Source organism: Sphaeramia orbicularis, chromosome 15, assembly GCF_902148855.1.
Source record: "Sphaeramia orbicularis chromosome 15, fSphaOr1.1, whole genome shotgun sequence".
Taxonomy (NCBI): domain Eukaryota; kingdom Metazoa; phylum Chordata; class Actinopteri; order Kurtiformes; family Apogonidae; genus Sphaeramia; species Sphaeramia orbicularis.
In genome coordinates this window covers 33,607,438-33,620,861 of record NC_043971.1, presented here as the reverse complement: position 1 = coordinate 33,620,861, position 13,424 = coordinate 33,607,438, and the positions used below count along the sequence as shown (strand labels likewise).

The window sequence follows — 13,424 nt, the reverse complement described above, 5'->3', positions numbered from 1 at the left end:
GGCAGTTTTATTACATGATGCTTCTGTTATTTATTTAACAGAGCAGGACAGCTATTCTACAGCTGTTCTCTTGTATATTCATGGATTTTGTTGTTCTTTTCATTTTTTTTTTTGTTTGTTTTTTTTTTACTCATATCTTTATTAAAGTTTTAAGACACTACATATCTTTTCTGACATGAATTGGTAACTTTATGTAGATCTCTCCTGAGCATAAACCCCCAGAATCACAAGCCCTCCCCATAGTTTTCACACAATTTATTAGTAAATACATGTTTCTGTGTAACAAAAATTAAGCGTGTGGTGTCCAGCTGAGTGGACATTTTTGCAACTTCGTGAAAAATAGGTTCATAAGAATTTTTTATTTTCATTATTATTATTTTTATGTATATATTTTTTTTTATTATTTTTATTTTTTAAATTTATTTTTCACAAGAAAATTTTCAATCGCATTTTTTTTTTCATGCCTAAAGATGAATAAAAACACTCAGGAAAAATTTTGATTAAGGTTCTCATAATTTATGCATGAAAGGGTTAAAAAAAATTGATTTGTATGATCATGATTATGATTATTTATTTATTTATTTATTTATTTATTTGCAATATAATGAATAGTGGGGCATTACTGGTGATTACTGTGCTGGATGTCAAAAAGTAGCAACAACATTAATTCCATTGCATTATTATTTTTTTATGTAGTGCATGAAAAAAACAACTGCTACAACATCATCATCATATATATATATATATATATATTAATATTTTTTCTCTGCATTTGTCCTGAATAAATCTCTTAAACCACTTACACTCTGCTCAAAACTACTGAAAGCTCAATAATTAGCCAATAGCACTGACACTTACCTCATTACATTAGTAGTTTTTGTTTAGTGCAGGATGCTCATTGACTTACACTGAAACCCCATTTTGCAATGTAATAAAATTAGTGTTATTACTAAGCTCTGAAATGTTACTAACAAGTAATTAACACAAATATTGGAATAACTAGTTAGGAATTACAACCATTTTAAAAGAAAACCAAAAGTAATCATACAAGCTAAGATAAATATGAGGACTGTTTTTAATATTTGGGTGACAGTCTTTTGCAGTCATGGAACTGAACGCTGAGTTTCCTCCCTGCAGATACTTTCCAGGCCTTTACTACAGTCACCTTCAGGTACATTTAACAGAAAATTCCAAATGCAGAATATGATTAAAGAGATGAGGAGCAGCATGTCAGGCAGCGTCAGAGGTCTGGACCTGACGCTGTGGTCTGGGAACCTGGACAAACAGGACACAACACATGGAGGATGGAACAGTTCATCACATAAACGACTCAAAGGGTGTGAGTTCTATTACGGTTAAGGTCAGGGATGTGGTGTTTAGGGTTGGGGTCAACGGAAAAAAACTGACACAGGAGTCGAATGACACTGTTATAAATAACATTCACCTAATAAAATAGGATAAAGGTTGCTTTAATAAATATAATGTTTAAAAGCAGCATTTATTGATTACATTTTTTACCAATTTAACCCTTTCATGCATGAATTATGAAAGCCTTAAACAAGATTTTTTTTCCTGAATGTTTTTATTCCTCAACAGTGATTGAATTTTTTTTTTTTTTTTATGAACGTATTTTTCATGGAGTTGCAAAAATGTCCACTTAGCTGGACACCATGCAAAGAAATGTATTTACTGATATACTGTGTGAAAACTATGAAATAAACACATTTTTAAAGCAGCTAATCTGATGTTTTCTCACATTTAAATATATTCTGATGGAGATAATATGCAAAAAAAAACAACAAAACTGCTAATTACAGTCTAATAACAATAACAAGCAATTGATTTCTGCTCAAACATGTTAGTGCAGATCTGGTAACAGTTACAGTATGAATGTCAGTGTATTATGGGATGATGCATGAGCGTCCACTGTGTCAGCTGATATGGAACTAAAACAACAAAATCCATGAATATACAAGAGAACAGCTGGAGAAGAACTGTCCACTGTAGTGACCACTATGCATGGAAGGGTTAGAGAGAAAAATGTAATAATGAGTACACTAAGAGTCTTTCTTTCTTTCTTTCTTTCTTTCTTTCTTTCTTTCTTTCTTTCTTTCTTTCTTTCTTTCTTTCTTTCTTTCTTTCTTTCTGTATATCACTAAAGTTTCCCTCTAGATTTAGTAATTGTAGAACTATACAAACCATTAAATTTTGTAAAATATAACATTTACATCTAACATTTTTTAGACGTACATCAAATACAACATAAAGGTTTAGGAACTGCAAATGTACTCAGTAATATCACATCATTTTTACAACTCACCCACGATCACATTTTTTTACACAATTATTCTCTAGGAAATTAATGTACGTCTGTGTTATTTTTCTCACTAGTGATAGAAACCGTGTGTGTGTGTGTGTGTGTGTGTGTGTGTGTTTGTGTGTGTCCTGTAAGACAGAGATGTTTAATTGAGTTAGAGGATCCAGCTCCAATCCTGGATTAAAGCTCATCTCTCTGTGTTTATCTCCCAATGGACTATATGAGAGGCAACACAGGGGTTTGACCCACTTAGACACACACATACACACACACCTACACACAAACATACACTGATACACCAGCACAAATGAAACACTGGAGACAAAAAAAAAAAAAAAAAAGCTTAAAAAACAAAACCTGCAGCCTCGGATCTTGCAGATGAGTTTGGTTATTACAGCGTTGGTGATTGATTAGCAGTAAGAAAACTACCAGGTGTCCAGTCAGCAGGGAACAATTAATGACTTTGTTGGTGTGTGTGTGTGCGTGCGTGCGTGTGTGTGTGTGATGGAGAGGGAGAGTTTGTGAATCACTTGTTACCTGACTCAGTGATGCATGTTCCTGTGAGATCTGCATTGCAGCAGATGCGTCTCTCTCTCCTTTCCCTCCATCATCAATACCTGGTCGAATAACCGATGATGCAGTTAGTGCTCCAGCTAATGGGAACCAGCTTCATACGTCACCGGAGATCCATCTCTTTTTATGAGCAAGCAAAAAGCCATCAACTTTAATCATGTAGATCTGTTGAGAGGTCGAACTTTAGCGCTGCTCATGTTACAAATTAGATCAAACAGAAAGATGCAAACAAGCAGAACAGATGCTGTGTATGTGACAGAAATATCATTGTTTTATTTGTGTATTTACTGTTTTTTGTTTTTTTTTTGTCTTGAACGTGAAGGTCAGACAGTCTCTGGAGTTGATATTAGTGCAGTTCAGTTGTGGACTTTACAGCTTCAGAGAGATTCGTTCCCTCTTTCTTTCCCTGGATTTTTTCCCCTTCTCTTTCATTTCTGATCATGGTCGATGTATCATTTTAATGCCGTTAAGTGTTTGTTAGGAGCCCAATGTCGACCCAAGGACCACAGTAACAGCATGCTCTCATTGGTCGATGGTTTCTCTTTCTGAGAAACATAAAGATGAAACCACGTCCGGCAAGACTACTCTGGGTCATCAAGTTCAGAGCAAACGCAGAAGAAATGCACAAGGGTTCAGCAGAGGACGTGGGAGGAGCATCACAAGTATGTTCTCTTTGACACCACAGCTGCCTTTCCTAAGATGTAGGGTTTGTTAGAATAAATATTAACAACAGTATGATATGTGAGTTCATCCTTCAGTTAACCCATAAAGACCCAAACATCCACTGGTGACTATAAGCATCTGCTGAAACTGTTTAATACCTGTTGATCTACTAATCCTATTAATACATGGAAATAATTGGTGTAAAATACAGTTTGTCATCTTTCATGGTCATCAGATATGACCCATTTGGACGTTCAGAGGCTCCGTAGTGAACATGGAAACACTGTCATCTTCTACAAACATTGATTCACCAGTAAAACCCATGGAGTTGGATCAATGACAGTGGATGGAGACACTTGTTTTTATGTTCAGTTGATGAAAAAGTCACTTTTTCTTCACTTTTCTCGGTTCTTGATATAATACCATCAACTTAATCTGAGCTTTTATGAACATCCACATGATCTGTAAATTGAATATAGTAAAATATCTGATGTTCACCTAAAAAACACAAAATACAGAGGATAATGGCATGATAAACGGTAATAAATCACTTAAGAAAAGTTAAATATAGAGGAAAAAACATTTTGGAACTGTCACAAAAGTAGCACTGGGCCTTTTATGGGTTAAATCAGTGTTTTTCAACCTTGGGATCGGGACCCTGATATAATAACCTTCAACTTTGACCTTTTATGAACACATATATGATCTGTGAATTGAATATAAGAAAATACATGATTTACACTTAAAAAAAAAAAAAAGAAGAAGAAGAAGCAAAACGCAGGGGATGACATTATAATAAATGGTGATACATCACTTAAGAAAGGTTAAATAGAGGGGGAAAAAATCAATGGGGAAGTGATACAAAAGTAGCGCTAGGTCTTTATGGGTTAAAAATAGAAGAAGAGTGACATAAAGCCATGTGAAATGTAGAGGAAACATGTAAAAGACTCAACAAATGGAAAATAAGCTAAGATGAAAAACAGTGTCAAGCCAAAAGACAAAGACATAAAAAAAAAAAAAAGGAATTCAAATGGGGTCGTCTGAAATTTCTAGTAACTGATAGAAATAAAAATAAAAACTTACTAATAAAAATAAATAAAAATAAAAAAATACATGTTGAGTAGAGAGAGACAATCCTAATCCATAAAAGACATGACAAACTGTGAAGCTGAAACTGAAGCGCTGTGGTTCTGTTTATCTGTCAAATGTTCATTGTGGTCAGTCTCAGATGCTGCAGCTCTTTCATAATTCATAGTTTGAGTTATTGTTTGTTCAGTATTAATTGTCAGCCTTGTAAATCCAGGCTGGACTGACTGTACATATCCTGACCAAGGAAAATCAGATTCTCACTTTGTGCAGTAATCTACACCTGGCTTTTCTGCCTCCGTCTGTCATAATATACATTATATAGCCTAAATGTCATCTAAAATCAGCGTTTATTTGCAACATAGTACAGCAAACTATTACATGATCAAAAACAAACTAATTTTAGAAAAAAAAAAGTCTCCATTTTGAATGTCTGGGGTCGCCAGAAATTTGTGATGTTAAAATGGGGTCACAAGGCAAAAAAGGTTGGGAACCACTGTACTATAAAGTGATTCAGAGAGATTTTATAGACATTTTGAAAAGTCGACTGGTGTCTGAATCAGCATTATGTTGTTGTATTGTTCTAAAAGTGAAGTTCTAATGTTCTAAAATACATGTTCCTTTCACCTTACAAGTGTTTTTCCTTTCTATATTTACTTACTTTGCCACTTACGGGTAAGGAACCAAATCTGGTAACTTCATTGACCTTGATTTTTTTTTTTTTTTACATAAGAATAAAAGTTTCAAAAAATTTCTCAAAAGTAATAAAGTTTTGTTATGTCCTCCAATAACTCACTAAGGTTGAAATGTTGAATTTCAGAGTATTTCTGTGTGTGAACTCTGAAGGGTTAATTTATAATAAGCTTTGTTGCAGACACAGGTCCATAAACCACAAGCACACAACATACAAAATAAATAAAATAAAAAGGATAAAAAAGAATAAAAAAGAATAAAAAGGAGATAAAAAAAAAAAAAATTAAGCACATTATGAAATATACAAACTATTGCAACAATGCCATGTCAGTTTAGAGGTAAAACGATAGCAGCTTTTCAGAGGGTTAACCAGAGCTTCTATAATGTGGTTCTCTGATTCATCCAGGCGACACATAAAACTAACTTAATTGAACATGGAAGGTGGAAGAGTCCGTTATAACGCAGACATAGTGGTATCTCAGGACATATGTTCTATATCTGGGTGCAGAGGAGACATTAAACTGATCTTTATGAGCTGAAAGAGCTTTGAGAATCTTTGCGCTGGAGGAATTAGAGGAAACGCAAGGATTCTGGTGAGAGACTGAAACCAAAACCAGAGAGGACATTTTTTTCCAGAGTTCAAATGGTCAAATCGTCGACCACAAATGAAGGCAATCTAAAATAATCCCCGAATCGCTGTAGTGTGATTGAGGCTGATTGACCTCAAATCATCTCCACATTTCCTCTTCAAATAGAAAAAACAGAAATGAACGAGAGCAGAAAATGAAAACCTTTCATTTCTTTCCAATCCTTGTTTTCACATTGAGCCAACCCTCCTCCGTCCTTTACAAATGCTAATCTCTTATGTAATAATGACCCGCACACATGCTCTGAATTATTTCTCAGGCCTGCGCTGTAATAACACTCCTATATATATATTTTTTTTTAGTGTAGTGGAGCCTTGACTGACCCTGGGCTGTGGAGAAAATAACTGCAGCCACTCTGCCTGTTATCCAGCTCCATGGGGAGAAGCTCCTGGTCTTTACTTTCTGATGTTTAGAACACACCGTTGATGCAAACCCAAAAATGAGAGGAGGAGGAGGGAGTAAGGAGGAAGAGGAGGGATGGAGGGCAGAGTTGAGAGTCTCTAAAAACAGATGCTCCCTTGGTGGGTCCTGTCTCCCCACATTAGTGCAGCGTGCCCTCTCCTCTGTTATCTCTACCTCCTCTGGCCTGCACTCTACCTCTCACATTACCTCCTCAGATGTCTCGCAGCCCCTCCTCACCTCTATCGGGAGATTTTCCTGCTCAACCTCTCCTAAAACGTACAACCGGTGCTCTTAGGATCCTAATAAAACAAAGGCTAAGGTTAAAAGATACAACTTCATCCTATAAGAAAGTTTGCCAGTTGATCAGTGTGTTTATAAATCAGAATCAGAAACAGAATATTTTATTAATCACAGGGAGAAATTAACCTATAAAGACCTAAACATCCACCACTGAACAAAATCATCTACTGATCTAAACTGTTTAATACAGGGGTCTCAAACTCATTTTCTTTCAGGGGCCAGATTCAGCCCAATTTGATCTGAAGTGGACCAGACCAGCAGAATAATAATATAATAACCTATAAATAATGACAACTAAAAATTTTTGTCTTTGCTTTAGTGCAAAAAAACACACCATGAAATTATGAGCATACTTACTTTTATAAATTATGTGAATAACCTGAAAAAAAAAAAGAAATTTCTTAAGAAAAATAAGTGCAATTTTAACAATATTATTCCTCAACTTATCATTTCTACATGTGCATTATGGATCGGATCTACAAAGACACTAAATACTTAATAACAGGCAGAAAATGCTTAAATTGTGCTTAATTTTCTTTAGACATTTCAGGTTGTTCATATTTGTTCAGGTTATTCACATTTTATTGTTACAGGATAGTTTGTAAATATAAATATTTTTATAATTTAATGTTATTTTTTGCACAAAAACAAAGAAAAAAAAATTAAGTTGTTAATTCAAGATTTTTCTTGCTTAATTCAAGATTTTTTTTGCTAAATTTGAGATTTTTTTGGGCTTAATTTAAGATTTTTTTTACTTAGTTGATGATTTTTTTTGGCTTAATTCAAGATTTTTTCCTTAATTCAAGCTATTTTTTTTTTTTGCTTAATTCAATTCAAGACTGTGGAATTTTTGCACTTGACAAAATCATCCCACAGGCTGGATTGGAACCTTTCAGCGGGCTGCATTTGGCCCCTGGGCCACATGTTTGAGACCCCTGGTTTAATACCTGTTGATCCACTGCTCCTATCAATACATGTAAATAATTGGTGTAAAATGCAGTTTGTCATCTTTTCATGGTCATCAGATATGACCCATTTGGACGTTCAGAGGCTCTGTAGTGAACGTGAAGACACTGTCATCTTCTACAACATTGATTCACCAGTAAAACCCATGGAGTTGCATCAATGACAGTGATGGACACACTAGTGTTATGTTCAATTAATGATAGATTTTACTGAAAAAGTCAGTTTTTCTTCAGTTTTCTCTGTTTCTTTGAATATAAACCTCAACTTTAATCTGAGCCTTAATGAACATCTACATGACCGATGAATGAAATATTGAAAAATACCTGATTTTCACTGAAAAAATGCAAAATACAGAGGATAATATAATAATAAATGGTGATCAGTCACTTAAGAAAGGTTAAATAGAGAGAGAAATTTCATTTGGGAACTACCCATAAGTAGCACTAGGTCTTTATGGGTAAATGTGTGTGAAAGTGAAAATAAATAATTTTCTGTATGGTTTGTGTCGTCAATTGCTGAACTGAAGGTCTGTTTGGAAAGTCATAACTGTTACATTTTTGTCTGAACCGTGGATCAACAAACAGTGAACTTATTAAAGACAATCACATCACATCGGCTAAAATTTACTTAGGGGGTCAAATGAGTGGCCATTTTTGTCAAAAAAAAAGTTGTAAGAAATGCATAGAACTGTGTTGAAATAATGCTAATACATTTGTGCACAGACTACTGATATTATTTGACAGTGGAAGCTATATTTTCAGAAATATGGATTTTGAATAGCATGTGTATGTGAAAACTTTTGCTGGTGGACGGACGTGACATTACCCATGATGCTCTGGTCAGTACCAGTACTTTACTGGTAATAAACTTTGCTATTGCTAATTATCCTCTTATTCATAAATGTTAGTATTGTGGATCTAAAACAATAACAGCTGACACAAAAACACAAAATGTGGCAGTGGACGGATGTGACATGGTTGTTATGGATCCATCATACTGATGCTCGGCAGCCATGTCACCGTTTCCAGAAGGATCCCTGTGTAAAAACTAGGATCAGAATATTTATTGTATAGTTTATCATCATACTAAAGAGGAAATAACAATATAGAATTGTTATTTCTTTATAAAAATACTTATTATTAGAAAACTGTTGATTTAAAAAGTGACGTGTGACATTCTTAATGTATGTATTGGCGTAACATAAACAGGATGGATCAGCACCATACTCCATATTGTAACCTGTAAAAATAAAACATGTGATATGTAGTATAGAATCTTGTAAGAAAAATTGGAGAATCTATAGAATGTTTGTTTTTCAGGTAAATTCAGTTAAAATATAACTTGGCCATTTGTGACATGAAAATATAACATTAATTGTGAAGAAATTGGACATTTTTGAGCTGAAAACATAGTTCATATGACCATCAACATGTTGCAACAGAACTGAAATCCTGTAAATTTGCATAACTTGCATTTACCAACACAAAGTTCCTTTGGGGATTCACTTATATTGATTTCTTATGCACAAAGACATAAATAAGACCTCTGAGCAAATTTTAGTCGACATAATAACTTTATACCTTCATAAGACTCATAATCAAACTCAACCGTGTAGAAGAAACGCAGTGATTTCAGCATCAGACTCCATTCTTTTCATTCAGAGCTGTGTCCAGTGATGAAAACAACAACAGTGTTTCTAGTTTGTATCACTTTGTGACTTTGATCATAAAAGTTGTTTCTTAATGGTTCTCATTCCACCCTTGTCATTTTCTGATGCTTTGGTGGAAGGCCCCTGTGGTGTTAATTTCCTCACAGCTTGATCTCAATATGAAACTAACATACATGACTCCAGTGTTAGTGACCTGTTCAGGGGGATTTATTGGCGAGGGGCAGCTACCCACCCCCCAACTGTAGAGCTGCACTTGTAAAAACCAACCACCACTACATCCACAAGCTCTTCAAATCACTGAACCAAATAATGAATTGGCCATAAGTGATGTAAAAAGGGTTTTATATTTCTACCCCACTACATCCTGCAGGCTACTAGGGTTTGTGTTTTGTTTGTGTTTTTTTTTTTTTTTTTTTACAAAGCAGAACATTTACTTGTGGACTGTTTTCATTTTGCTCTGTCTTTTTCTTTTTCTGTTTTTTAAAGAGTTGCACAGTTTTTTGTTTGAGCACTGTTTTGATCCTGTTGTGCATTAAGAACACTCGGGTAGTGTGTTGATACGGGGCATGAGATAACAATAATTAGTTTAAAAGTATTTGTGTGGATCTTTTGTTGAATCCTATACCTGTATATAGATCCCAATGTACTATGCTCCCATTCCACCCTGCAAAGACCTATTTCCACCCTCTGCTCCCATGTCAAATTTACTAGATCAGCAACTTGTCCTTTTTCAAACCTAAAGGAAATGCTATGTTTATTTTGTTCTTTTCTTCTTTTGGCCCTTTTCGTAGCATTTACCATGTTGTTTTTTCTTTCTTTTTTTTTTTAATGCCAACAGGAATACTTAACATCTACATCATGTACTGATGTCATTTTTGGAGTGATATGCTCAGTTTTCAGTGTGATGATTGATTATTATGTAACTTTAGTTTGTCTTTTGTTGATTGCATAATAGCATTACTACACATTATATTAAGTAACTTACCTGTTAATCACTGTCCTCACATTTTATTGGGCTTTTTTGTTGCTTAATTTAAGGCTAACACATACATTAGAAGGTGCTTATGCATTTATTAACAGTTAACAATGGTTGTTGCAGTTTCGTCACATAAAGTGGGGATAACACCTTGTTCATGTTAATGCTTTATTAAATGTACTGTACTCATATGGTGCTTTCTCCTTGGGGTGTGGTTTGTAGTGATGAAAAGACTTAGCAAAACATGAATCTCAGACCCGGCAGTTTGTGGAAATCTTCATATAAAGCACAACATATTAACTTTTTGTTTTTTTGTTTTTCTTGTTTTTTTTTTTTTGTTTGTTTGTTTATAATGACCCAAAGGTAAACAAATTGTTTCCCGAGTTGATTTTTATTTCTGATTTTGTTTGACCTGCGGCTGCTGACTCCTATGTGTGGTGTATTTTCATGTTATTTGTTTTATACATGATTTTTAATTTGCATTTATTGTGTGCTTGGTTGTAATTGTAATAATAAAAAAAAAAATGAAAGTAATATTTACACCTGATGACTGATGAAATCATGAATGTCTGAATTGGTACAATCCTTCATAAGTGCAGTGATGAACAGAATGTACATGTAATGTGTGTTACAAATGCCAACATTACTAAAGAAACGGTAAAAACTGTTTCTCTCATTGGCTTTAGTTTAGCTAAGGTTATTCAGTGACAGACTTTTAAAACCCATCACACCTTAGATTTCATTAACAAAATTACACAGATAATGTTCGCATAGAGTGGGTGACACGGTGGTGCAGTGTTAGCACTGGTGCCTCACAGGCAAGAAGGTCCTGGGTTCGATTCCAACACCAAGTCGACGGGGGGTGGGACCTTTCTGTGTGGAGTTTGCATGTTCTCCCCCGTGTCTGCGTGGGTTCTCTCCTGGTACTCCGGCTTCCTCCCACCATCCACAGAATGCACTGATAGGTTAATTGGTTAATCTAAAGTGCCCATAGGTGTGAATGTGAAGAGTGATTGTTTGTCTCTATATGTTCAGCCCTGCGATGACTGGTGACTTGTCCAGGTGTTACCCCGCCTTCGCCCCTATGTAGCTGGGATAGGCTCCAAGCGACCCCCGTGACCTAGTGAGGATAAAGCGGGTTCAGAAAATGAATGAATGTTCGCATAGAGGGCATTATTTCATGAGTACCTTGTTTTCGAGGGATTTAGAGACATTTTGCCTTGATGAATCTTATCCAGAACAATTTATTTTTACATAATGAAAACCCTTGAATGGGCAAGTAAAATATGTTCATTTTGTTAAATGCACACTTATTGATGGTTATTTCTTTCACTTCTTATATTCTTACGTCCCGGCCTAGGGTTAACCAAGACGTACATAATGTGCTCTCTTTGTCCTCTTCCAATTACCAATCACGCATCAGAACTACAGTCCAATTATTTATTTTTAAACAACTCAAAGGGGTCGGGAGGGCTCAGCTAAAACAACAAACAAAAAGGAAAAAGCTTCACAGACAAACTAAAATTTCTTATCACCCAAAACTAAATTCAGGAAATAAATACAATAACTAGCTTAAACTCCATAAACCAAAAACAGGATAAAAATGTGAAGAGAAAAGAGCCACCCTCCCCTACCCGAAAATTAGGACTGTTTACTAAACAACTATGTACAACGATTACAATGTACAAACTATTACACACACAAAATGTACTAACATCACTGTTGGCGACCAAAACGAAACACACAGGATCTCTGTTTGGAGCTGGCAGAGAGAGAGAGAGAGAGAGAGAGAGAGAGAGAGAGAGAGAAGAGAGGAGAGAGAGAGAGAGAGAGAGAGAGAGAGATAGAGAGAGAGGAGAGAGAGAGAGAGAGAGAGAGAGAGAGAAGATAAAAGTGATAAGTGACAACATTAGTAATATTCTTAACAACAATATATATCATATATGGAGCAACAGACCTTTGCTCTTCCTCATCCTAATATTGTCCGTTGGCGACCAAAACGAACACACAGGGATTTCTGTTTGGGAGCTGGCAGAGAGAGAGAGAGAGAGAGAGGAGAGAGAGAGAGAGAGAGAGAGAGAGAGAGAGAGAGAGGGTTAGGGTTAGGGTTAGGGTTAGGGTTAGAGAGAGAGGAGAGAGAGAGAGAGAGAGAGAGAGAGTTAGGGTTAGGGTTAGGGTTGAGAGAGAGAGAGAGATAGAGAGAAGAGAGAGAGGGAGAAGAGGAGAGAGAGAGCTTCTGCATCCAGGCTGTTTTTAAATGCTGGTTCATCTGGCACCACCAATCAGCAGCAAAAGAAACATACAGCACCCCTATAGGACTGGGGGGGAAATACAACACGACATCAGAATACATACAAATTATGACCCTGGGTCATAACAATACAATAGTATTTGTCTGGTACATGTAGTACAAAAGCTTATTGTAATTCTGTTTTAATAGAGTGTTTTAATATGTATATTCAGATGTCTATATATAGAGCTTTATACAGGGTGTCCCATAAGTCTCCATACATAGGAGACATAATACATTCCATACATATATGGTTCTAACATGTATTTCTTTATATTTCTTCTTTATAGTTCTTCAGCATGTGGGGCACGCATTGAAATGTGTTCCCGACAAAATGGCAGTCATATAGAGCATATTATATAAATAAAATGGTTTAATGTCAAAACGTTTATTTTTCCTATGTATGGAGACTTATGGACACCCTGTATATATGTGTGTGTGTGTGTGTGTGTGTGTATGTGTGTATGTGTGTGGAGCAAGGTTATTATCGTTAACAAAACTAAAGAAATGACGAAACTATAATTGAAAAACATTTTCGTTAACTGAAATAAATAAAACTATTATTAAATGAAAAAAACAACAACTAACTAAACAGATAAAAATTACAGATAAAATTCGCTTCGTTTTCATCTTTGTCTATGTCGGATTAATACAAAAGTGATTTATTTCACTTGAGCAATTTTAGCTAGCGGCACCATACGACACTTGACGGTCTGTCACTTGTGGTTTCCAGTCGTTTTCTGGTCCCCACTCTACCTGGAAACATGGAGACTAAAGTTGGGAGAAAGCAGCAGAGTCCTGTCTGGGATTTATTGATACAACGGAGAAGAGAGAAAGATACG

General features: G+C 35.4%; 1 pseudogene; it reads left to right on the top strand.

Moving 5' to 3' along the window:
• The first annotated feature begins 3,450 nt into the window (after positions 1–3,450).
• LOC115433875 (semaphorin-4G-like) overlaps positions 3,451–13,424 on the top strand; it is a 25,928-nt pseudogene continuing 15,954 nt past the window's right edge.